Source organism: Protopterus annectens, chromosome 1.part1 (assembly GCF_019279795.1).
Source record: "Protopterus annectens isolate FY-2018-M chromosome 1.part1, PAN1.0, whole genome shotgun sequence".
Taxonomy (NCBI): domain Eukaryota; kingdom Metazoa; phylum Chordata; order Ceratodontiformes; family Protopteridae; genus Protopterus; species Protopterus annectens.
This window is the reverse complement of record NC_056726.1, coordinates 1,827,660,875-1,827,684,375: the sequence shown is the minus strand read 5'-3', so window position 1 is coordinate 1,827,684,375 and position 23,501 is coordinate 1,827,660,875. Positions and strand designations below refer to the sequence as shown.

General features: G+C 36.9%; 1 protein-coding gene across 1 annotated transcript in view; it reads left to right on the top strand.

Moving 5' to 3' along the window:
• LOC122812560 (connector enhancer of kinase suppressor of ras 1-like) overlaps nucleotides 1-23,501 on the top strand; it is a 719,099-nt gene that overhangs the window by 160,057 nt on the left and 535,541 nt on the right. The gene's annotated exons all lie outside the window — the stretch shown is intronic.

Sequence of the window (23,501 nt, the reverse complement as noted above, 5' to 3'; positions counted from 1 at the left end):
AGCTGAGTACTATATAGTGACTGCACTGTTTTTGATTTTTCATTGTTCAGATATGTAGATGAAGAAAAACACTCTTCAGACTCAAATCACTTCTGTGCTGAGCCACGCAAATGTGACTTAAGAGTTTTTGTAGACACCAGCAAAAACAATGTTTCCCTGAGGAATATGTGAAATGAGGAGTTCAGTCATAGTGAGGTTAGTAACACAATGTGTATGAATGTGTGTTGTTGCAGTGATTACCCCAGTAGTGTTATTTTTTAAGTCAAAAAAAAATTCAGTGTCGCTCAGATTATTCAGATTAAGGAGTGCAATGGGATAGTCCGTTACATATAAAGTTCAGGAGGGTCTGCTTTCCCTCACATGGAATGATAGCCATAATTTTATGTTGGTTTCAGATACATTTTCATTGTGCTGGTACTTTGATGAATTATTTGTCATTACAATGCCAGTCTGTCAGAACTGATGTGTGCTTACTTCTTGTCACAGTAAACAAAATATTAACAAAAAAATCAACAACGTACTCAGTAAATGACAAGATACAAGAAGGGGGTTCCCTGATGCTTAAGTACAAGAGGGGAGATAACCAAAAAATGGAGGTTATATGCATTCATGGTGATGGAAAACAATGCCCTTCACATATGTAGAAATTCAAACAGTTCTGGAAAAACAGGTGCATCCTGTGACTTTAATCCCTGACCTGTCACATAATACAGTATACTAAAACAAAACCATAAACCACTGATTATTTATCCATACAAGTTATAATTTAGTTTCATCTTGTACTTATAACTGTTTGCATGCCTCCACTTGATCTTTTGTATTTTGTACGAAAGTACAGCAAAAGTTTTGTATTTCCCTCACATTCTGAAAATAATGTTTTCATAAATTCTGACACATTTCCAAAGCAAAACACTTTTGATAACAAATACTGTGTCAACTATGTGGGCATATGCCTACTACATGTACTTTGTGACGCTCATATTTAAACCTCATCACTGTTGCTCTTGGTGATCTATCTTCTAGAATGTACATATGTTCAACATTATTCTTCTAACACACTTTCTTACAAAATCACAAATTATATTTCTTTAATGATGTACAAATCATTGCCGTGTCATGTTATATTCATTTTCCTTTGATGGAGAATATACATTTTGCCAAAACTGATGTTTTTGGGATATCAGTGGAAATGTGATAAAACATACTCTGTCAACATTTGATTAATATAATTAAAAAATATATATTTCCTCAACCCCACATCTTTCCATCTTTGGTTCTTTTCCCAGGCTTTTTAAACTTAAAGTGCAGCATTATGGTTTTGTCAGCCTTATCCATATTACTAACACCACTGCCGGACTGCAGCCCCCTCAACAAAAAAAAAAAAAAAAGAAAAAAAAAATTTTTTAAAATTTGCGGACTTCGCACATGCGCAGTAGCCCAGACTACTGCGAGTCTACTGCGCATGCTCCAGGCAGTCCTGCAGTCCAGGTAGGGAAACATAGGAGACGTCTGTGCACTTTTAAAGTGCACAGACTCGCTGGGAAAATGCGTCGGGCCGGACTGCAACAGCAGCAGTCAGCGTCGGGACTGTGGATTAGGGTTTGGATCGCGGGAATCTCGCGGGACTGTGGATTATTGCGCGGGCATTTGGATTAACTTTATGGAGAATGGGCAGCAAGGACAGGTAAGTGTGTTAATTATTGTTTAGAATGGTAGGGAAGTGTGTGAATGAATGTATGCCTATTTGAATGGACTGGTGTATGTTTAGAATGGTAGGGAAGCCTATTTGAATGGACTGGTGTGTGTTTAGAATGGTAGGGAAGCCTGTTTGAATGGACTGGTGTGTGTTTAGAATGGTAGGGAAGCCTATTTGAATGGTGTGTGTGTGTGTGTGTGTGTGTGTGTGTGTGTGTGTGTGTGTGTGTGTGCGCGCGCGCATGTGCCTGTGTGCGTGATTGTGGGTGGATGAGTGAGTGTGGATGTAGAGGTGACTATCAAATCTGTCAATATGGTTGCTCAATAATTCTGGACATAGCAAAAGGTAATAGAGGAATAAATGGCCATAGTCAAGATCATTTTAAATACCGGAGTTCTGTTGTGGCAACCCTAACTGGGAAAAGCCGAAAGACACAACAACTAATTCATTTAAAAAGTTATCAGAACAGCAGGCATTCTATCCACATAAATGGTCAAACAATAAGAAGCGTGAAATTCTTAAATCAGCTATTATTGCATGACTATAAGCCTCTGTAACTTAGTCAAATGAAAAATGTTACAAAGAGCACACAAATATATAAGGCACCCTGAGGATATATGGCAAACTTGTGGGCAGCTGAGAGGAATGATATCTTTGCCAACATGATAATTGGACTGCCAGAGGACACAACTGTTGCAAGGTGATTTTAGTACCAGCAGTACCAAACAGTGACTCAGAGAAGAGGTCTTTCTCACTGAGACTAAAGCTGTCTTTGTCTCTGAATTGCTTTTCCACAGTTTCATAAACTGATCTATCTGTGGTAGGCATTTTACACAATCTTGGAACTTTGTTTCCGAATCTTGCCCACTGAGTCATTTACAGTGACTTGTTTTCTTCACTTATAACACAAGCAGTACTGAATTTAATCTGTATGAATTAAGTCACCGTGTTGAATTTTTAGCATGTACACTGTCAGAAACATTTGGACATCTGTAAATAAGGTACATTTCATAGTACTTATCATTCTATTACTTACTAGTTTTCTCATACAAATATGTTTTACTAGACGATTACTCAAAATGTAATAATAAGTTAATGAGAACACCAAAGCCAGTACACTTTCAGAAATAGTATCATCATGGTGTAGTAGTAGCATTGTTGCCTCACAGCTGCAGGTTCTCAGGTTTGATTCTTGGCTGGGGTTCCTTCTTTGTGGGGTCTGTATCTTCTCCCTGTGTTTGTGTGGGTTTGCTTTTGTGTCCTCCCATGTTACGAAGACATGTCTGCATTATTTCTTCCTGGGCCTCTGCTGAAAATTTTTTTTGTTCCAAGTCAGACTGTCCTGATTAACAAATGTTAAATAAAATTGACAGGCATTTGAATTTCAGACTTCAGGTTTCTGAATGTTTAATTTCTTACATATTTGATGGTGCAGTGGCAGTATTGTTGCCTCATAGCTACAGGATTTGTGGTTTGATTCTTGGCTGTGGTGCCTTCTTTGTGGAGTCTCCATCTTATCTCTGTGTTTGTGTGGATTTGCTCTGGTATCCTGCCATTTTACAAAGACGTGTCTACAGTATTTCTCCCTGGGCCTCTGCTGAAAATTGTTTTTGTTCCATCAGAAGTAAAATTGACAGGCATTTGAATTTCAGACTTCATAGTCTTCAGAAAATACATAGTAAAACAACTTTTTATTCTAGCAATAAATATATAGTAACACAACATTTTATTATAGCAATTTTTTATGTTTATAAGATGACTATTTGAATTTTTTCATTATTTTTGGGACTGTAATACCCTGTTAGTGGCTTTGTCCAGGTTTTTTGTGCTAAGGTTGACAGCTATGGCAAGAACTGAATTCACTGAATATGTTTGAGGGCTGTATTCCCTCATTACTGGGTTTGTCCAGGTGTTTTGTGCTAAGGGGTTGACAGCTATGGTGAGAACTGAATTAATTAAATGATAGCCATTTAAGTTTCAGTCTTCCTCTCGTTCACAAAACAGCTGATTTGGCGTAGTGGTATGTTGCTCTTGACTGTTTTGCACAGGGACCTTGTCTGTAAAATGTACGATGGTAACACAGCATTTTTCTTTCACAAAGCAGGTGATTTGGCATAGTGGTATGTTTTGACTCTTTTTTGCACAGGGACTTTGGCAGTAAAATGTATGGTGGTACCGTGGTAACACAGCATTTTATTCTAGCAGCTTTCCAAGATTATACAAGCAATGTTTAATGTGTCCCTGGTTTTTGCCCTTTTGACCCACCCCAATAAATTTTGCTTGTTCCAGACTTCTTGTGCTGCAAAGTTGAGATGCAGTTGAGTATTGAGCAGATTTTACAAGGAGCTGAGAGCTGCAGGGGAAGAGAAGTTTAGTGCTAATAGCACAACAGGCTGTGTGCTTGCTTTTGATGCAGAAGGTTGTTGGTTCTACTCCCATAAGGGGTGAATGCTGAAAGTTAAGATACTAATTATGAGCCTGTTATCAGTTTGCCATCCATTTCCTATTGCAATATTACTAGCTTATTTTTAATGTAATTTAGGCAATTTATTCCACAGGGGCATCAGACACTTTATTGTTCGATGAAACCATGAAATATAAAGGTGATTGCTAGCACCAACCTCTTCATTACAGATTTATTTAACATGGAATTATTTAGATGACTTTTTTACTACTTCAGAGATTGTGCATATTTACTGATAATGGTGGACTGTAGAATTGTGCATATGTACTGATAATAGTGGACTGTAGAAGTTTGAGTAGACTTTTATGATGGAAATGTTCTGAATTGGACAGTTTTGTTTCATTGTTTACTGGAAAAATGTTCAAAGCAAAAGGAAGGTGTATCAAAGAGCACATGTATGTTTCATATGCAAGGGGCCTATGATTTGAAAACAGCCCAGAATTAATTTTTATCTGCCACGAGTAAAATGTATTTTCTTTGAATGTGGATTTTAATGTTGTTTCAGTGAATGTGAGTTTCAAGGGCAGAGAAGGTTTAATGCCAAGTTTGTTACGTCTTAGTGTTTGTGCTGCAAAATGCAAAAATAAAACTTTCAAATGTTCAAATCATCATAAAGTACATCAGTATGCACATTAGTGTTTATGGTAAATGGAGTGAAATAGCAAATTAATGGATCATTGGAATGGCTGCAGGGAGGCTCCATTCGACCAGGGTTTTGTGAGGGGGAAGGGCAGCAAACTTAGACAGCCCCAGCTGAACCATACCTCCCAACTGTCCAGATTTTCAAAGAATGAATAGATGTTTTGCTTCTTATTTTTGATTTGTTCCTCATAAAAATTTGTGGGTTTCTGGCAAATCATTTAGGAATTAAGTCACTAAATAATGACACACCTAGTTTCAGACTTCATAACCTTCAGAAAAATGCATGCTAAAGTAAGACCTGTTCTATCAACTGTCCCAGTTTATAGAAGAGCATTTTTAGTACTGTTTATATGTTTCCCCCCAATATATTTGGCCTTGTCCAGATTTATGTCCCAGTTTATACAAGAGCAATTTTTAGTACTGTTTATATGTTCCCCCAATATATCTGGCCTTGTCCAGATTTATTGTATTAACAGGTTGAGAGGTACATGCAAATAAATTGCTTTATAGAATTAGGCATAGCCAAACCTCTGAACTGTCCCTGATTTTGACTCAAAATGTTGCTCTTCCCCTAATGATCCCTCCGCAAAATAGCAATTTTGGAAGAAAACATGGAGGGTTTATAATTAAGAAATAACTGTAATAATCAGATTACTTTTATTTCAGAAATGCATGTAGATTATTTTATTTTGTCAGCTGCTCAAGTTAGCAGTACTAATATTAAAGTGTCCCTTCTTTGACAGGTTCCCAGCTGTATTGTGTTGCTATTTTATATTTTTACATCACATTTTTGGTTCATTTTTCATAAAATTGTGTTTTTTTTGGCAAATTAGTGACAAATAATTAAAGACTGAAGTTAGAAAATAATGACAGACATTTGAGTTTCAGATTTCATACCATTCAGAAAATTCATACTAATGCAAGACCTCTATTAGCTTTCTAAGGTTATAAGTGCGATATTTTAAAAAATGTCCTTATTTTTGGGCCTTTGTCCCATTTCTTTGTATGGCTTTGTCCAGATTTCTTGCTCTGAGGTTGAGAGGTATGACAAATGTGTCAGGGCCATCACAAGCCAGCCAGAGACATTTCAAACTGTGACATACTTGTTGCACCCCACTCCCCCATGTAGTGACTCTGGATGTGTCGAAGCAAGGCAAGGAGTAGATATGCAGTGTAAATGTGCAGAGAATCCCACCCATCCAAGGTAGACACAAGTACTAGAGTGGCTTTTCATCTGTCCTTGATTTTTGCAGAATGGTCTGGTTTCTGTCATATTTTTCGTACTGTTGATTTATGCTTATTACTCAAAGTGCATGTTGCTCTGTGTTTAAGTAGCGATACTTTAATGACCATCAGGTAAGCTTGGCTGAGATTGCAAGATGCAAGTAAGCTTTAATAAGCATACTGTTAAAGAATTGCCAACATTAAAAGCCTTTCTGTTGCCATGTAGAGAATACTTAACTAGATAATGTATAAGCCTTGGGTATTGAAATGCATATGCCAGTATTTGTAATAAAGGACATAATTACATTATTTTAAGAGTCTCATTACACTTGGAGACTTACAGTCATCTCTGCAGGCTTTAACCATAAACCGAATGCCAATCATGTGGTCTATAACCTGTACAGTAATCCTTTTAAGCAATGTATCTTGAGCTTATTTCTTGTTTGCTTTTCATTTTTTACTTTGATCATGTTTTCCCCATGAAACAAGTAGATAGTTGTCAGGCAGCAGGTCTTTTTTTGGATAAGGAACATTTTTACAAGTGGGGGCATCAGAGATTTCTACTTTCAGCATGTTACTTGTTACTTTAATAAAGCTGAATATAAATTATAATTAGAACTGCAGTGCAAGAAGTGGTTTGAGTTGAGTGCTTCTGGTTTTTCTTATACTTGATTTTGCCTGGCATTCCATTAATGTATTTAAAAAAAAGAAATTTATTTTTTCATGCCTCACAACCTTTTTTGTTTCCATCTAGATATTAAGCTGTCATGCAGCCAATGCATTTAAATATTTTTATTCTTCTACACTTCATTTTGTCTTGATTGGACTCTCATGACAGCTGTTTGGCACCCAGTGCAGTATATTTAGTTGTTGTGGTTTGCTACTACAGGTGTTTGTGTGTGTGATAGGGAATACCTTAGGCTTGAATCCTGTACCTTGTATGCAGGTGTTAAAGACCTTAATTCCCTACCCACCACCATTTGTGAAAAAAAAAAACTGCAGATTTTTGCCTCATGTTTGATCTGATCTGTTCCTCATAATATCTGTGGTTTGTAAATGCTGTAATGCTTGATATTTGATGGGACAGTTGTAGCATTGTTGCCTCACAACTGCAGGTTCTCAAGTTTGCTTCTTGGCTGGAGTGCCTTCTTTGTGGGGTCTTTATCTTCTCCCTGTGTTTGTGTGGGTTTGCTTTTGTGTCCTCCCATGTTACAAAGACATGTCTGCATTATTTCTTCCTGGGCCTCTGCTGAATTTTTTTTTTTGTTCCAAGTCAGACTGTCCTGATTAACAAATGTTAAATAAAATTGACAGGCATTTGAATTTCAGACTTAATGTTTAAGTCTTTGCATATTTGATGGTGCAGTGGTAGTATTGTTGCCTCACAGCTATAGGTTTTCTGGTTTGATTCTTGGCTGGGGTGCCTTCTGTGTGGAGTCTGCATCTCCTCCCTGTGTTTGTGTGGATTTGCTCTGGTGCCCTGTCATTTTACAAAGACGTGTCTGCAGTATTTCTCCCTGGGTTTCTGCTGAAAATTGTTTTTATTCTGTCAGCAGTAAAATTGACAGGCATTTGAATTTCAGACGTCATGTTCTTTAGAAAATACATAGTAACACAACCTTTTATTCTAGCAATTTTCTAAGTTTATAAGATGAATATTTGAAATGTGTCCCTATTTTTGGGACTGCATTCCCTCATTATTGGCTTCGTCCAGGTCTTTTGTGCTAAGGTTGACAGCTATGGCAAGAACTGAATTCACTGAATGTTTGAGGGCTGTATTCCCTCATTACTGGGTTTGTCCAGGTGTTTTGTACTAAGAGGTTGACAGCTATGGTGAGAACTGAATTCACTAAAATGATAGCCATTTAAGTTTCAGTCTTCCTCTTTTACAAAGCAGCTGATTTGGCGTAGTGGTATGTTGCTCTGTTTTGCACAGGGAGCTTGGCAGTAAAATGTATGGTTCTAGCAATTTTCCAAGATTATACAAGCAATGTTTGTGTCCCTGGTTTTTGGGCTTTTGGGCTTTTGACCCCCCCCAATACATTTTGGCTTTTTCCAGTTTTCCTGTGCTGCAAAGTTGAGTATTGAGTAGATTTTACAAGGAGCTGAGAGCTGCAGGCGAACAGAAGCTTAGTGCTGCTTAAGTGAAGTTGGTTTGTCTTGTTAACAGCACAACAAGTTGTGTACTTGTCTTTGATGCAGAAGGCTGTGGGTTCTACTCCCACAAGGGGTGGATGCTGCTGTACTGAGAATGTTCTCCTTGGTGAAGATACTATGAGTTCGTTATCAGTTTGCCATCCATTTCCTCTTGCAATATTACTAGCTTATCATTTTTTTAATATAATATGGGCAATTTATTCCTGAGGGGCAACAGGCACTTTATTTTTCGATGAAACCATGAAATATAAAGGTGTTTGCTAGCAGCAACCTCTTCATTAGTTACAGATTTCTTTAATGTGGAATTATTTAGATGACTTTTACTTCTTCAGAGATAGTGCATATTTACTGATAATGGACTGTAGAATTGTGCATATTTACTGATAATGGACTATAGAATTGTGCATATTTACTGATAATGGTGGACTGTAGAATTGTGCATATTTACTGATAATGGTGGACTGCGGAAGTCTGAGTAGACTTTTATGATAAATGTTTTGAACTGGGCAGTTTTGTCATTATGGGTGCATGCATTTTGTTTTATTGTTTACTGGAAAATGTTCAAAACAAATTTAAAATGCCCTCTAACAACTGTAATATATTGTACAAGGAATATAATTTAGTACAATGAGGAAGGTGTATCAAAGAGCACATGTATGTTTCATATGCAAGGGGCCTATGATTTGAAAACAGCCCAAAATTAATCTTTATCTGCCACTGGCAAAATGTATTTTCTTTGAATGTGGGTTTCAATGCTGTTTCAATGAATGTGAGTTTCAAGAGCAGAGAGGTTTTAATGCTAAGTTTTCATTGTGAGACTGCATTGCTTTGTTTAGTAGATGACTTAGTGTTTGTGCTGTAAAATACAAAATAAAACTTTCAAATGAAGTCCAACTCATCATACAAGTAAAGCAGTATGCACATTAGTGTTTATGGTAAATGGAGTGAAACAGCCAAGTAATGGTTCATAGGAATGGCTGCAGAGGCTCTTCAACCGTGATTTTGTCAGGGGGGAAGGGCAGCAAACTCAGACAGGCCCAGCTGAACTATACCTCCCAACTGTCCAGATTTTCAAAGAATTAATAGATTTTTGCTTCTTATTTTTGGTTTGTTCTTCATAAAATTTGTAGTTTTCTGGCAAATCATTTAGAAATTAAGTCACTAAATAATGATACACTGAGTTTCAGACTTCATAACCTTCAGAAAAATGCATGCTAAAGTAAGAACTGTTATTCTATCAAATGTCTCAATTTATACAAGAGCAATTTTTAGTACTGTTTATATTTCCCCCAGTATATTTGGCCTTGTTCAGATGTACTGCATCAACAGGTTGAGAGGTACATGCAAATAAATTGCTTTATAGAATTAGGCATAGCCAACCTCTCAACTGTCTCCGATTTTGGCTTAAAATGTTGCTCTTCCCCCTAATAATCCCTCCGCAAAATAGCAATTTTGGAAGAAAACATGGAGGGTTTACAATTAAGAAATAACTGTAATAATCAAAGTTATAGATTACTTGAAATGCATGTAGATTCTTTTATTTTGTCAGCTGCTCAAGTTAGCAGTACTAATATTAAAGTGTCCCTTCTTTGACAGGTTCCCAGCTGTATTGTGTGCTATTTTATATTTTTGCATCACATTTGGTCCATTTTTCATAAAATTGTGTTTTTTGGCAAATTAGTGACAAATCACTAAAGACGGAAGTTAGAAAGTAATGGCAGACATTTGAGTTTCAGATTTTATACCCTTCAGAAAAGTCATACTAATGCAAGACCTAGTCTATTATCTTTCTAAGTTTATTAGAGCAATATTTAAAAATTGTCCTTATTTGTGGGCATTTGTCCCACTTCTGTGTATGGCTTTGTCCAGATTTCTTGCTCTGAGGTTGAGAGGTATGACACGTGTCAGGGCCATCACAGTCAGCCAGAGACATTTCAAATTGTGACATACTTGTTGCACCCCACTCCACTATGTACTGACTCTGGATGTGTCCAAGCAAGGCAAGGAGTAGTTATGCAGTGTAAATGTGCAGTGTGTCTCCCCCCCCCCCCTCATCCAAGGTAGACACAAGTACTACAGTGGCTTTTCATCTGTCCTTGATTTTGTAGAAAGGTCTGGTTTCTGTCATATTTTTGTACTGTTGATTTATGCTTATTACTCAAAGTGCCTGTTGCTCTGTGTTTAAGTAGCAATGCTTTAATGACCATAATGTAAGCTTGTCTGAGATCATAAGATGCAAGTAAGCTTTAATAAGCATACTGTTAAAGAATTGCCAACATTGAAAGCCTTTCTGTTGTTGCCATGCAGAGAATACTTGACTAGATAATGTATAAGCCTTGGGTATTAAAGGACAGGATTCCATTATTTTAAAAAGCTCATTACACTTGTTGGAGACTTCCAGTCATCTCTACAGACTTTACCCATAAACTAAACAGAATGCCAATCATGTGTGGTCCATAACCTGTACAGTAATCCTTTAAGCAATGTATCTTGATCTTGTTTCTGGTTTGCTTTTCATTTTTTACTTGCATGTTTTCCCTATGAAACAAGTAGATAGTTGTCAGGCAGCAGGTCTTTTTTGGATAAGAAACATTTTTACAAGTGGGGGCATCACAGAGATTTCTACTTTTAGCATGTTACTTGACACTTTAATAAAGCTGAATATAAATTATAATTAGAACTGCAGTGCAAGGAGAAGTGGTTTGAGTTGAGTGCTTCTGGTTTTGCTTGTACTTGATTTTTACTGGCATTCCAGTAATGTATTTAAAAAGTAATTTATTTTTTCATGCCTCACAACCTTTTGTTTCCATCTAGATATTAAGTAAGCTGTCATGCAGCCAATGCATTGAAATATTTTTATTCTTCTACACTTATTTTTGTCTTGATTGGACTCTCATAATGATGGTTTGCCATGCCACCCAGGGGAGTGTATTTAATTAAAGTTAGTTTTTGTGGTTTTGAGCATAGCCCCTCCCCTTTCTTGTTGGCCACACCCCTTCCCCTTGACCCCACCCATTCAGCTGGCTCCTGCAGCCCCCCTTTGATTTGAAGTCACCAGCCGCCACTTCACTTAATTATCTGTAAGGACTCATTCATGTAGAAAGCCAAGCTCCACCTTGAAGAAATGTTGGGGAATGTCCTGGACAAGCGTAATAATTTCCCCAGAATTGTATATCTTTATCTCGTTAAACTTCCATGAGTGCTTCCTTACCATATGTCTGTACCATATATAGTAATAGGGCACAACTTGGCTCAGACTGATTCTAGCGAAGGTTTTATATGCAATCTTCATTTCCTACCTCTAAGAAAAAAAATCAACCTTAAATAAGTGGGACATGTTAGTACCTTTGACTTTTGTCTACACATTTCATATGTAGCATTGTTGCCCTTCTTTACTTTTATGTCTATAATTTTGACTTTGAAATGCTAGAAAAGCATGGCTGAGCATAAACTGCTCTGTATAGGTTATCAATTTTTCAGACCTTTTGGAAGATGGCCATTAAAATTAAGCTATCCACAAACATTGTGACTGTGTACACAACATCCTCCACCTTAGGTTAGTCCTGACTGACTTCTAATAACTTACTAAACATATCGATGTACATAAAAACTAGCCAAGAGTGTAATATACACATCCTTGTCTCACTCCTTTGTTTCAGAGCTTGTTGTAAGGTGACCTGGTCTGGAGATCTTAACCTGGGCCTATGCTGAACTTACAAATTTCTACCACTGTATATAAATGTGTTATTTAAAAAAAAACATTGCTGACTATAGCTTAAAACTACTGACATTATCAAAAGCTAAATTTAAATTTATAAATAGGGTTTGGATTTGAATTTTTATCAGTTTTTCAGGTATATGTTATAAAAGAAAACAAACATCTGCTTGCATTTTGTTAGTAATGATAATTGGCTGATAACCATTCTTTTTCAGTTCTTATAAAATTAATAATCAAACAACCTTGAGAGAGTTATCATTTTGGGTTACTGGGTGACAATTTTAGGGTCACCCATTCATTTATTCTGTGTACTGGAATAATTCCACCATTCCAAGGCACTGGAAGGGTCCATTTAGTTAAACAATACTGAAAGTTTGCTACAAACATGTTGCCTCGTGCCTTTAGGTTCACTTGGCATAGCTCATTGGATATTTTATCAATGCCTGTAATGTTGCCTTTCTTATGTTTTGTTATACCATCATCATCAACTTTCTTTCTAATTTTTACATAGAGTCGTGTCATGTCATCTGTCATCATATTCTTCTTGTCTCTTTCAAGTCTTCTTTACCAAACATTGTTCTGCTTCCCTGCATGTGACAGGACCACTGTAATTTGCTTTCCTTGATCTTCTCTGTAATTGAGTCTGCTTTGATTGTGCCCTGTTGTCCTTATTTCTGTATTTGCTCCACAATGTGCATCTTATTATCTGTCTTAGGCTCTTCATATCTATCATCTCAGTCTTGCTTGACTGCTCTGTTTTTACTGTGGAGGTTTCTGTGCTGTACTATTGCACTGGTTTAAGAAATGTTGTATACACCTTACTTTTCAATGTCTTTGTTTTTTTTTATTCCCCTCATCACAGCTGACCATCAACTGTTAACAGCTCCTCCTCTCATTCACTTTATTTACTTGACCTGTCTTACCTTCCTCTGGGCTAATCCTGAGCCAAGTCTAGGGCTTGTGAAGAGATTTAAGGACATGAGTACTGTGCAAGCTTAGCCAGCCTCCCTTTCCCCAGCATGAGTGAGTCAGCATCAAATACTGGCTTCCATCTGCCTAAACACCCAGTCCCTCCAGCATTCATACTGCTACTTGAACAGAGGTCATCTGGGGTCCTGTATGGGCTTTATCTCTCTGCACTATAGGACCAGATCTTCTTTTTAGCTTCTTTAGCATTCTTCTATCACAAATTACCTTAACCCTCTGTGCAAGTTGGCATACCTCTCAGCTGTCCCTGATGATTCTGAGTCAAATTTTAGGTCTCCTGTTAATCTCTCTTAAAACTGGTCACTGTTTGAGAAAAGATGGTGAATTGCATACGATAAATAATAGCAATTAGAGTTGTAGACTTCTTTTAGTTCAGAAAATGTATATTAATTCGCATTTTCGTATTCTGTGAATGTAACCTATGACAGTAACAGAGCAAGACTACAACCCAAGCAATTCCTTCCTGAAGAAATAATTAAAATTGTAGTCCATAGTTTTTCAACAGAGGCATCTTTATTGGCTTGACCATGTTTGCCAGATATTATTCTATGAATGTCTCAAGTTAATACTGCTAATATTTTAAAATTGCCCCTGATTGTCCCAGATTTTTTCTGGATTTGTGGATTTGTCGCTGACTATTTTAGAGCTATGCCAGTTGGTTACAGCACCTCTGAACTCCTCATTCAGATTTCCCTTCTGTTCAACCAATCTTCCTAGGTACTTCAAGATGTAAACCTCTTCCACTACAGTAAACTCTCAGCTAATCAGAACTCAAGCAACCAGTAAGCAACCGGCAAAAAAAAAATCAAAGAAATACAGTAAAATTTTCATGTGTTGCACTTTCTGTTTCCCCCCCACAGAAACATACCTTATGTTTTTAAAGTTTTAAAGGAAGATAGGAATAAATTCCCTCTCTCCCCAACTTGAGAACAAGCCAAACCAAACAAATAGTATAGGGTACAGTATTAGTTAGGCCTGTTTTTAATAGTAACTCTCAAGCAACCATAAACAACAGTAATCCAGCATCTACCAATCCCCATGGGTGCCGGTTAACTGAGAGTTTACTGTATTATCAGTTCTGTGTCGGTTTTTGGCTTCTTCTAGTTTCGCCAATTTGCTGCCATGATGGCTGTTTTTCTTACTCAGTTTCTTCCCATATGTCCATGTCATTTCCTACAGTTCCTATTCAGGGTTGCAGGTAATTCCACATCATCTTCATACAGCAGTTTTGATGATCTGTCCCCCCCAGTCTATTTGCTAATGTAGTCCATCACCAGCATGAACAGCAGTTGGCACAAAGCTGATTTTCTCATGTTGATTAATGTCGCCAAAAAATGAGCATGGTTATGTGTAAGCACTGAATCATTTTATATATTTTTCTGTATCTTCAGAGGACATTATATCAAGAAATCACATTCCACCAAGTTTCTGTAATAACCTAAGAGGAGCAACTCTTATTTCACTGCTAGAATCACATTTTCTACAACAAATCTCTAAACACTTCTCATTCTGTCTCTTTCTGTTTTGATGTCATTCCAGATATTTTTGTATCTCTTTCCAAATGTTCCCTTTTCCTAATCTGCATGCATTCGGCATATTCTTCCATCTACCTATTGAATATGTCTACTTTTTGTTTTACCTTGGTTCTGTACTTATTTTCATCTGTCTCAAGTTTGCATTATGGTTCTGTTTTTTTTCCATTCATTTTTATACATTCCATAATTATTTTTTTTTTCTAAACCCCTCATGTCAAACAAACCATTGCTCTTGCCTATTCTTGTTATATTATTACTTACACTAAGCTATCTGTAAGCTTATTATGTTGTATTCATATAAATTCCATGTTAAATAATGAACTCACTTTTCTAATTAACACCTGACTGATGTTACTGAATTATTTTTTTGCCATTCCAAAATGACACTCCCACGACATTTCACCTTTTAACTGTGCAAGTCTTACATTCAAAATGTTGTTTGGAATTATACAGATTGACCGCTTCGAATATGTCTAGAAAATGTGCAAGGCTTTTGCTCGAAGTATTGTTTGGAATTATGCAACCAAACCTTCAAAATATCAGTAGAAAATGATAACTCTCCAGTCTAATTTTTATTTCATGTTTGGCATTTTCTTTCAAATTTAAATAGCAGTATAACAGAATCCAATGCTGACCCTCTGCATTTTATTCAAAAGGTATGACCTCTGCAGTTTTAATTTCCAGTCTTGCCATTAAGTATAGTTCTACCATAAGTTGTGACAAACGTCAGTATGATTATTCCAGGCTTGTTCACTCTCTCATCCATGGAGTGTTTTTTTCTCTCTTTTAACATATTTCTTAATATACACATATTGGAGCAGTACACTCTTCACAGAGTACTAGCTTCCTGTTCTCAATTTGTAAATTTTCTGTGCCCCTTAAAATGTATTTAATTCACTGACTCAAGTATAGTATATGATCACTGCTCTGAATATTTCAGTTCAGAAGCATGCCTCTATTATAAAAATCCATGTGATCTTTGAACTAATTTAGGGTTTTATCCTAAAATGACCTAAAGTGAGTAGGCCTTCTTTCATACATATTTACTACTGTTAGTCACCACTACAGAGAAAACTGCAAAATTACGAACTGAAAAACTTTCTTGTCAGTTTATTGTATCATTTCCTGAAGAAAATTCCATTAATTCATCACCACCCACCTTTGTTCATAAACCGGATATGTTCCAAGATACAGTATGTAGACTTTTATCATTCACTGCCAGGGGAGGTACTTTCTTAGCGGTTAGCCCCACAGTTTGTCTGAATAACTTGTAGGTGTTCCTCAGCACATGCATCCAAGTAAGTATTTATTTAATCTCACTTCTTCCTTGCTTTTTTTTAATACTATCGCAAAATATTTTGGTATGCTATTTAAAAATTTATGTTGAATCTTTCAATATATTAACCCACTTTGTCTCTATATATAACCTATATCTGTCACTACTGCAAAAACATTGAAAGAGATTTTTCTTAGCCGAGTTAGAATTTCACTTTATAGCATAATGAGATGTTGAATAAAGAAGACAATATTACTTTATTCCTCATAAACCTATTACCTGCAATTTCCACATGGCAAACTCCAGTGAATTCTGGTGACTTCCAAGGCATAAAGTCTAAAGTTGTCTCAGTATTTCACTACAGTTTTCCAAATCAGATGAGGAAAATTTCTGACTCTATCCAGTCTTGTTCTCAAACTCTTGCTCATCTCTATAGCATGACTTAACAATCATACTTGCAAGTAGCAAGTACTTTGTGGTCTTCTTCTATGATGCTTGAAATCCCTAAAAATCTGCTTTGATAAATTCTACGTTTAGGACTCTTCAGACTTCTGTCTTTCTCGTATTACCAAGCAATTGGTACTTGTTGATTGATTTTATGTTTTGTGTGGAAGTGTGCCATACTTCTGTTTAGTTGTATTTGAGGTCATATTTTGGGCCTTTCCATTGGTCTCTGGACACTTGTTATAATCTGATTCCCTTTGTTATATGTTTTTCATTTTCTGAGATTTCTGCCTTTTGTGACTGTTAAAGCCCATGTACATTACTTCCCCAAATTTAGTAAGTTTGTCTGCTATCCCATCTGTTTACCTCACCCTTGCATTTTGTTTCTTCTGGTAGAAAGATATTTCTTCTGCTTCATGGCTAGTTTTTTTTATTCTAATTGCCCGAAGCAGTTAGTTCCTTCCTAGCTCAACTACTTCTACGAAATGTTATCATTACCTTGAGTTGTAAGAAACTAACATGCTATTTAGTCGGTGCATTCCAGAGAGCCACAATTGTCCTTCATGAGTTGGATGCATTCCAAGATCTTGTCATCATTTTGCAGCTCCTATTTAAATCTTTAGTACTTGCAAGCACAGATTTCTGTTTTTTTTTTGTCATTTAATTCAGAATAATAACAGCTTGAACTAATGTACAGTGTGTGGGAGCAAAATCCCACTTGGGGATGCAGTCAGGTTTGCCCCCAGCAGAAAAAAAAGAAAAAAAAAAAACAGAAGTAAAACATGAACAAAATACTTCTGCAGTTGTTAGCATTCACTACATGACAGCTTGTACTTTACTGCTTGAAGTTTACCACTTTTGAACTCTCTGGCCATTACTTGCTGACCTAAAGAAAATCTCTGTAACCTTATTTCTTTGTGGTCAGACTTCTGCTATATTTTTTTATTTTTGTTAAGTTTCTTTTGGAACTCAGTTTTTATTTAAAAAAAAATTGCCATTCTGATATTCAGTGATGGATACATTATATTTTAACTGTCAAAAAGTAAAAAAAAAAAACTCTCATTCTTTTAAGTGCTTTGTGCATGAGGGCTTATTGAAGTAAGGTTTGTACTTATCTATTATCTAGCCCCTTTGAGACTGTTATGACTGGTTGTAGGCATAAAACATTGTTCCTTAGAATTCAACCTGAAAAGTCTCAGAAGTTTCTAGTATGAAATAAGCAGGTTATCTTTTAGAGGTAGGACCAGAAATAGCTGTGGTGTAATCCACCCATGGAAAGTCTTCATCACAGTCAAACAGCAGAAAGGAGTTTTTTAAGCAGATTAATCAAATACTTTAAAATTTATCTCAGTCCACCACTATTGTCTGTCTGTTATTCCATGTTTCCACCTCATAGGTAAGTACTAGACTAGATGTCCATTTGGCCATTTGAAGCCTAGTAAATTTCCCTTTTTGTGCTCAAAATAACCTATCCCATTTGGTTATACATTGGCCTTTAACCCATGCCATGGTCGATAATTATATATTGCCCCTAATGAGAACAACTGAGATCATACCATAGATAATTTGAGTGGGACCCATGCATGGAATAAAGCATTTAAGAGCTGTCTCTTTCCATTAGTAGTACACGGGGCAGTCCTGGGGTAAATGTTCTATTTCCCATCCATTGGGATCCAAATGGGGAGATGATAAAATTAGCACATAAAGGAGAGTAGTACTGATGGAATTAAATTCACCCTTTTGTCTTGGTGAGTACCTTCATGAGGTGAACTCTGTTTTCACAAAATTTCACCAAACATGACAAAGATATATAGACTGTATGCTGTATAGCATATGCCATGGACAGAAGTAGGTTAAAAAACAAAAAAGATATCTGGGTGCACAAGTACTAGGATAAAAAATGCCCAGTCCTGGTAGGTGTACTGGTGCCAGGACTAGACAAAATGACAGTGTAGAATCCTCAAGACATGGAAACAGTCCTACATAGGGGTTAGGCCAGGCTCAGGAGGAGGATGGTCCCCAGTTGTAGAAGGAAGGTAGTACACAAAAAGTGGCAGTCCAAGAAAAGAGCAATAAAGATAATAGATTGGACTATTGAGGATAAGAAATTATGTATTGTTACTATTATGCAAAAAGGCCAGAATTTCCAGATAGAACATATGTAAAAAGAATGAGAGAAATTAGAGGAAAGAAAAATACTTGGCACAAGAAAAACTGTCAAAAGCTTCAGATGCAAATACAACAGATTCATGAAAAATGTTATATAGAGCAAAAAAACTTTTTAAAAGGTATAAAAAAGAAATATGGACATGGGAAAGAAAGAGAGATCTGATATGGTACAATATTTATGCAATGGAAAAAGAGAAATTAATTAATACAAAAAAAAACACCAGATCCAAAAATATTCAAAAAGAAATATAGGCAAAGGCACCCAGATATGGAAAATTTCACAGTACAAAAAATAAGATCACAAAGGGGGAGCATAGAACAGAAGATTAGTAAAGTCGAAGTAAAAAAAATAGCTGCAGTTATGGAATACTGCAAAGTGATGGATTAGGTGTAGAAAGTCTAACACAGGTAATGTCACAGCATGAGGGAACAATGAGTCCCTCAAGTAAGGAGAAAGATGAGAAGTGCAAGATATCTGAAGAAGAACTATGGATATGGGTAAGAAAAAGAGATATTAATAGGGTACACTATTTATGTAAAGGAAACAGGGAAACTAATCAATATAAAAAAGCAGGACTAAAGGTATTTGAAGAGAAATACAGGCCAACGCATCCAGATACGGAAAATATTACAGTACAAAAAATAAGAAAACAAAGGGAGAAAAAGAGGATTAGTAATGCAGAAGTTAAAGAAATAGAAACTGAAATTATGAATTAGCTGCAAAGTGAAGGATTTAGTGTAGAAAATCTAACTCTGATAACATCACAGCATGATAGACTAATGAATACTCAAATTAAGAAGAAACCAGTGAAGCAGGAAACATCTTATCAGTTGCCATATGAAGATACTTTGAAGCCTTAAGTAGGAAACCAATACAAAGGTACAGTTGGAGTTGTACAGCAAGGGAAGGAACAGGAAACTGTGACAATTCTGATGCAGTCAATGTTGTGTAGTGATAGGCCAGTGAGTTCCCATATGGAATAGCAACAGATGATCCAGGATGAAACTGAAGAGAATGTGCCACAGGAAGATGCTAAAGAACTTTCTGTAGAATGCCCACAGGAAATGGAGAACAAAGAATATGCATTTAGTTTAGAAGAAAATGATCTAAGGGAAGAATTGCTTTATTTAATAGAGATGAGTAGATATATTAAGATCAATGAAGAAATAGACTACAGAAAAGTCAGTAGGACCCAAAATGTTAGAAGTTTGATAAAACAAATTAATGCAGTAATCAGGAATATTTATAGACATTCATGTGATATAGCAGAAGTAAATAGGATATATTGCTGTATAGCTAAATTAATAACAGATAAAGGTTTACCACAAAAACAAACGGCAGTAAGGGAAAGGAAGTGGAGAAATCAAATGCCATCATGGAAGTAGTGAATAGAGAAAACTATAAAGCAATTAAGGCAAGAAGTATCATTACTAAAAGAGAAAACAGATTAATAAAAATACTCAGATATGATAAAAGCAATGCACAGTTTCAGAACACACCAGGATCTACTGTACACTATTGCAAATAATAAACTAAAGACATCAGCACAGGCAGAAAAACTTAGTAGATATGCAGATAAGAATAAAGGAAAAGTACAAAGTAAGCAATTTATTAATGACCCAAACAAGTTTTATAGAGAATTGAGTAACAAGGTAAAAAGAACAGAAACATTACCAAAAATAGAAGAAATAGACACATTTTGGAGAAATGCCTATGAAGATCATGTGGAACATGTGATGATATGCGCAAGTGCCAGCATAGTCAGCTGGAGTTTTGTAAAGAATGATATGTCCTTTGAATATCAAACTGATTTTGCACAGTTACTTGTGCTGAAAATGTGTTTGTGAGCTTTGCTTGTGTTGAAATGTATCAACAGTGCACCCAGCTGAAATGAAGAGATATGTACATGTATTGTTATAGCTGAAGTAAATGTATATGTTTTAATAGGCGATAATTTCACAGTAGAGGTTCACTTTAAGAAAAATAAGGGAAATGTAAATGTGCTGTTAAACCATTAAAACATCACCTCACAGTGCTGAATATGACTGGAGATGATAGGTCTGGGAAAGAGCCTTTTTACATTAGCTCAGTGAAAGGAGGGGAGGCTGCAGGCACTGCCATAAACATTTGGATATGTATTGTGGCTGTCTGTGCTAAATTCCTGTCTCAGCTTCACAGGGGAAAACTGTGAGAACCTGGAGTCACGTGACCAGATGAGATAATTCTGCCAGGCGTCTCTGAAATTATATTTTTGATATTAAAAAGAGAAATCTCAGAGTACTGAGTATTCTGTTTTAGGAACCCTGGCTAGAAAGATCCTCACCCACAGCATCTTGTCTTAACTTAACTTAACGTAACTTTACTAGGAAACAGTAAAATTCTCTTAGATTCAGTCAGGAATATAGTGACACTTTGTTCAGACAGTGTTTCTTTATTTGTATGAGTCTGTCCATCAATGTTAATTTCAATATTTTATGTGATTTGAGCTGTATGGTTTACTGTTAATATATATTCAGTATGTCCATGTTCTTTTATTATTTATTATTAAATATATCTAAAAGTTTTATTGTGGCTGGTGGTTGTAGAAAGTATCTATCCTTTGAGAGTACTTATATTTATTTGGAGACACTGTGTGGGCCACTCTGGAAGGCCTAGCCTTCTTGGTGAACTACTACCCTTTGTATTAGTATTAATATTGCATAGTATAATTGGACACCCTTTGTTAAGGACCTTAGAGTAGTTGATTGGGGAGTGTCTGATAGCAGTGATAACTACCTTATTGTCTGGGCAGAAGGAAGCATAGCTAAACCTGTGCCAGCCTTTCCCAGGTGTGTGTGTGTGTGTGTGTGTGTGTGTGTGTGTGTGTGTGTGTGTGTGTGTGTGTGAGTGTGTGTCAGCTACTTCAGACAGGGACATGAAGCACTGGATTTACAGGGAAGGTGCTGGAGGGCTTTGCTTGGACACTCTGCTGATGACCTAACCTTACAGCTGTACAGTGGGGAGTCTTATTGGAGACATGGAAGGAGACAGATAAAGAGCCATCCAGACCCTGGGCTCAGTGTGTTCCCTGTATGCTCTTAACTGAAATTGTACTTGATGCAGAGAGGTCTGTATCTGGAAATACTGAATGTATCCATTTGTATTCCAAGTGCAAGTCCCTCTCCAGTGTCACTGATCAGGATTCAGGCTCCTTGATTACTGGCTCAACATGGGAATGACAAATATTAGTGGCCATCACATATCATAACAAAGATGTTGAATAGATAGAAGAAGTAAAAGAAAGAATAAAAAGTCCAAATGTACAGGATATGCAATGGGATTAATTAACAGCCAGAGAAATTGAAGCAAAAGTAAGAAAATCTTTTAGTTGGAAAACCCCGGGCCCAGATGCATTATATAACCTCTGGCTAAAAGTGAATAAAACACACAAAAGGAAAGTAGAAGCACGCTGACACAATAAACGGCACGGACTTTTTAATAAACGTAAGTGCTTTCAGCTGAGCAAATGCCCAGCCTTCATCAGACAAAAACCAGTTAACACAGTTTGTTTTTTATACATAAACCTACATCTGTAACTGGCTAAACTGCCAATCACATTAGTAAATTGATACAGGATATTCCTATCTCTTTTAATTAGATAGAACAACTTCTTACAAGTCTATATTAATCATCTGAGGACTCCTCTTTTGGGGAAACCTTGCATACCATGAGGGAACATTTCCACTGGGAGAGCCAAGATTTTTCAGAATCTAAGAAAAGGCTCAGAGACTTCCTTTTACTACCGCAACACAGGCCCCTAGCTATTCCACCTGTGTTGGACATTGGGAATGATGTCTTTTCAGAGTCTAGTCTGACCCCTGACTCCTTACCTCCAGCTCCTGTTAAGCCGGACAGATACTACAGGGTTCCTGACTCTCATAAATTCCTTTTCAAAAACCCTACTGCTGACCCAGAAACTATCTGTCAGGGTCCCAAAGGGCTCAAGGCGTCCACTGCAAAAAACCCTACCCCCTCTAATAGGGATTCTTGGGCACTGGACAGATGGGGAAAAAAGATTTATACTTCTGCTACCTTGGCTATAAGGGCTTTAAATTGTCAATTTCATATGCTCAAATATCAGCAATATATATTATGTCACTGCTTAAACAGAAAATGTTGATAAATTCTGAATGTGCAGAAAACAAGGAAATGCAGGATTTATTGCATGCAGCTGAACAAGTTGGAAAGCATATTTTGCAATGTGGTTTTGATTCTCTGGAGGCCTCCTGCAGGGCCACTGTTACGGGTTCTGTCATTAGGAGGCACGCTTGGTTAAAGGAACAAAATTTGCCTGATCATGTCAAAGCAAAATTATTAGATGCTCCATTACAGCATGACACCTTGTTTGGTGTAAAGGCAGAAGAAGTGTTAAAGAAAATGGAGGACAAAGCAAAATCTATGCAAATGGTCAAGGATTTCTTACAGGTACAGCCTCCAAGATTTAGCAGACACTGGCCTACAAAGAATTGGTCCTTTCCAGTGTCAGACTGTCCACAAAGGGACAGATCCAGATGGCCTAGAGGCAGATCCCAGCCCCAGGGTTCGTACAGGTCTAAACAATGCGGTGCTTTAACCTCCAAAAGTGGAGAAGACAAATCACAGCCATACAGGAAACAGTCTCAGTGACTTCCCCCTGCCTGCGCCAAGCACTTACCTTCTGGCAGCACCTTTAGGGGGAAAGCTAGCACTTTTTTCTCACAATTAGCACATCATAACCCTGGACAAATGGGTTCTAGACATAGTGTCACAAGGCTACAGGTTTCACTTCCATACCCTGCCAAGGGCAAACGGTTGGCCAGACCTGCCAAAAAAATCAATGGGCAGAGGCAAAAAAACAAATCTCACCCCTCATGGAAATGGGGGCCATTCAACAAGTACCAGAGCAAGAGCAGGGACAAGGATTTTATTCAAGACTGTTCTTGGTACCAAGATAGGACAAGGTCTGGAGACCAATACTGGACCTATCTTTACTAAATACATGCCTGGATATACCAAAATTCAAAATGTTGACTGTACAGCAGCTTCTGCCCATGCTGGGCAAGAAGGCTTGGCTTGTGACTTTAGACCTAAAAGAGGCATACCTCCATGTCCCAATCAGACAAACATGCAGAAGATACCTCAGATTCAAAGCAGGCTCAATGCATTACCA